Here is a 4171-nt window from a genome sequence, read left to right as displayed (position 1 = left end):
AATTGTAAGAAAATCTTTTCTGAGACCCAATTATCCCATTAAATGGTGATAATTTGACTGATTAAATTATATTATTTTTAAAAAATGCTTAATTCTTAGCAAAGTGTTAAGGAAGTTAATTGCACTTTCTATAATCCTTCACCAGCAAAAAAGCTCTTGGTGGTGGTTCCTTTGTCTCTGATTCTGAAAGCTTTGTCTTGATGAGTTGTACATATGATCTAGACTGATAGATACAGTTCTGACACTGTGTTCCATCATTTGAAATGTTGTGTTTCATATAAGATATTAAATCTAGAGCCTGTACTACCTATTCTGCTCGATGTAAAGACCCTGTAGCATTTTCTTTGTTAAATAAAGCATCAGATTTTATCGGTGCACAAGTTGATTTGTCATGTACAAATTACTTAAATACCTGCTGATGATAGTTCAGGACCAGCATGTTCCAGTGGGGAGGAATGACAAGGATAGCAAGGTAAGGGACCCTTGGATAACCAGGAAGATTATGAACTTAATCAAAAGGAAAGAATAAGCATATGTAAGGTTTCAGAAGCTAAATTTGGACTGGGCCCATGAGGAATACAAAGAAAGCAGGAAAGAACTCAAGCAAGGGAATTAGGAGAGCAAAGAGGGGCCATGAAATGACATTGACAAGTAGGGTTAAAGAGAATCCCAAGGCATTCTATACATATATTAGAAACAAAAGGGTAACTAGGGAGAACGTTGGACTACTCAAGGATAAAGGAGGGAACTTGAGCTTGGAGGATGTGGAGGAGATCCTAAATGAGTAATTTGCATCAGTATTCACCCAGGAGAAGGATATGGAGGATAGTGAGATTTGTGTGGAGCATGCTGATATGCTACAGCATTTTGAGATCAAGAAAGAAGTGGTGTTGGTCTCTTGAAGAGTATTAAGCTGGATAAGTTGCCAGGTCTTGATGGTACCTACCCCAGGTTATTAAGAGAGGCAAGAGAAGAGATTGCTGGGGCCTTGACCAAGATCTTTCTATCATCTTTAGCCACTGGAGATGTCCTGGAGGACTGATGAGTAGCTAACGTTGTTCCTCTATTCAAGAAGTGAAATAGGGATAATCCAGGAAACCATAGACCGATGAGTCTCACATCGGTGCTTGGGTAGCTATTGCAGAGAATTTTTAGGGATAGGATTTACGCACATTTGGAAAAACATGGCCTAATTAGGGACAGTCAGGATGGCTTTGTGCAGGGCAGGTAATTTCTTATGAACTTGATTGAATTTTTCAAAAAGGTGACAAAGACAATTGATGAAGGTAGAGCAGTGGATATTGTCTACATGGATTTTAGTACGGCTTTTGACAAGGTCCCTCATGGTAGGCTCATTCAGAAGATTAAGATGCATGGGATCCATGGTGATCTGGCCACATGGATTCAGAATTAGCTTGCCCTTGGAAGAAGAGGGTAACTGTGGAAGGTTGTTTTTCAGGCTGGAGGTCCATGACTGGTGGTATTCTGCAGGGATCCATGCTGGGACCTCCGCTATTTGTGATATATGTAAATGACTTGGATGAAATTTTAGATGGTTGGTTTAGTAAGTTTGCAGATGATACAAAGATCGGTGGAATTGTGGATAATGTAGAAGGTGGTGAGGGGCTGGTTCGGGACTGGGGAGGGTGAGGTGAGGGGGGAGTGTCGGGGGAGGGGCCTCGCTTGGGAGTGGAGCCGGGATGGGCCGATGTTGCTGCTCTGTCCTGTCGTTTGGTGCGAGTGGCTAGTCAGCCGCTCCCCGGAGTGAAGTGTGTGACTCCTGGTAATGGCATTGCGGGAGCCCGGCAGCAAGCCCGGCTTGACAGTAGTGCAAGCAGCCGCAGCCCAACTCCCAGGAAAGCCTGCGGCCGAGCGCCACCCGCCTCCGCCCGGGATCGAGCACCGGGGCCCGGCGTCATGGAGACACTGAGCGGCACCAAGGAGATTGAGTGGAGCGGCGTGTCAAGGCCGCTGGACCTGCTGGTCAGCACCTACCAATTACCACAGCTTGTCAGGCTGGAGAGCGGATAGTTTAAGCTATTGGAACAGGACCGAGATATCAAGGAACCCATACAATGCTTCAGCAGTGTGGAGGAGGTGGCAAACGCATTCCCTGAGCGAGTGTATGTAATGGAGGAAATAACATTCAATGTTAAGGTAACCGCAGGGGAATGCAATGAAGATACTGAAGTATACAACATTACTTTGAGCGCAGCTGATGAACTTACTCTAATGGGACAAGCTGAAATCCTTTACGTCAAAACATCAAAAGAAAAGTCCAGACTTAACAATATCTTTAAGAAAATTGGAAAATTGAACTCTATTGGCAAATTTGGATGAGGAAAGATGCCTTGCCTTATTTGTATGAATCACCAGACAAATGAAAGCATTAGCCTTCCTTTCCAGTGTAAAGGCCGATTCAGCAACGTAGTCCCCTTGAGATACAAATGCAAGATGGTGAACACACTATCCGCACCATTGTTGAAAAGACCAGGATATCAGTCAATGTTACTGTGCCATCTGCTCCTCCACGAAATCCTTACGATCTGCACCTCATTCGAGAGGGTCATCGCTATAAGCTGGTTAATATTCAAACTAAGACTGTTGTGGTGTGCTGTGTACTTTGGAACAACAAAATGATTCCCATGCACTTTCCACTTCATTTAGTTGTGCCAAAGTTTACCTGAGCTGAAGGTCTTCTTAAGGGAGCAATGTGGTATGAGAGTACAGTTCAACAATTGTTCAATATTTGTCAGGAGCAGTTTGATATTGAAGAATATTCACGAGCTGTTCAGGATGTAAAGATTGACTGGAATGAAGATTGCAAAAGTCCAAAGAAGACAAGGTGTACTGGGCACAGTCACATGTCTAACTCTCTTAGCTATGCCCGTGAAGAATTGACACAGTCTTTTCATCGACTTTCAGTGTGCGTTTATGAGGGGACATAGTTTTAAAGTGAGTGGAGATAGATACAGGGGAGACGTCAGAGGTAGGTTCTTTACTCAGAGAGTGATAGGGGCGTGGAATGCATTGCCGGAGAGGGTAATGGAGTCGGTCCCATTAGGGGTATTTAAGTGGCAATTAGATAGGCATATGGATGATAGTATAGGTAGGGATGGAGGCTAGATAGACCTTAGGATTAGGGTAAAAGTTCAGCACAACATCGTGGGCTGAAGGGCCTGTACTGTGCTGTACTGTATGTTCTATATTCTATGTTCTAAGATTGTCAAAGAATACTGTGGGATATAGATTAGATGCAGATATGGGCCTAGAAATGGCAGGTGGAATTTAATTCTTGTAAGTATGAGGTGCTACACTTTGGAAGGTCAAATGTTAAGGAAAAGTATACAGTTAATGGCAGGACCCTGAACAGCATTGATGTACAGAGGGATCTTGGGGTTCAAGTCCATAGCTCCCCGAAAGTGGCCACACAAGTAGGTAGGGTGGTAAAGAAGGCGTATGGCATGCTTGCCTTTATTGGTTGGGGAATTGAGTACAAGAGTCAGGATGTTACAACTTTGTAAGAGTTTGGTTCGGCTACGCTCATAGTATTGTTTCAATTCTGGTTGCCACATTACAGGAACGATGTGGAGGCTTTGAAGAGGGGGCAGAAGAGGTTTACTAGGATGCTGCCTGGATTAGAGAGTATGAGCAATATGGAGAGGTTAGAAAAACTCAAGCTGATTTCTCTGCAGTGGCTGAGACTGAGGGGAGACTTGATAAAAGTTTATAGAATTATGAGATGCATAGAGAGAGCTGGCGGTCAAAATCTTTTTATCAGAGTTGAAATGTCTAAAACTAGGGGGCAGGCATTTAAGGTGAGAGGGAGAAAGTTCAAAGGAGATATGAGGGGCAAGTTTTTTACACAGAGTGTGGTAGGAGTGTGGGATGAGCTGCCAGGGGTGATGTTGGAGGCAGATACGATAGAGATAGAGTTGAAGAGACTTTTAGATAAGCACATGAATATGCAAGGAATGGAGGGATATGGACCAAAGGGAGGCAGAAGAGATTAGTTTAATTTAGCATAATGTTCGGCACATCATCACGGACTGAAGGGCCCATTCCTGTGCTGTACAGTTCTATGTTCTGTCTTCTATTTTTTCCCCTTAGCCAAAAACACCACAACCAATTAACAGCTCATTCATTTCATACTTTCTTGAGAAAAGAAATT

General features: G+C 43.5%; 1 pseudogene; it reads left to right on the top strand.

Moving 5' to 3' along the window:
• Positions 1 to 1917: 1917 nt before the first annotated feature.
• Positions 1918 to 2948, top strand: LOC109918030 (annotated as a pseudogene).
• Positions 2949 to 4171: the final 1223 nt, after the last annotated feature.

The sequence above is a fragment of the Rhincodon typus genome, chromosome 28 (assembly GCF_021869965.1).
Source record: "Rhincodon typus isolate 14 chromosome 28, sRhiTyp1.1, whole genome shotgun sequence".
Classification (NCBI taxonomy): Eukaryota; Metazoa; Chordata; class Chondrichthyes; order Orectolobiformes; family Rhincodontidae; genus Rhincodon; species Rhincodon typus.
Note: the sequence above shows the minus strand (reverse complement) of the source record. Positions and strands in the feature narration are given on the sequence as shown.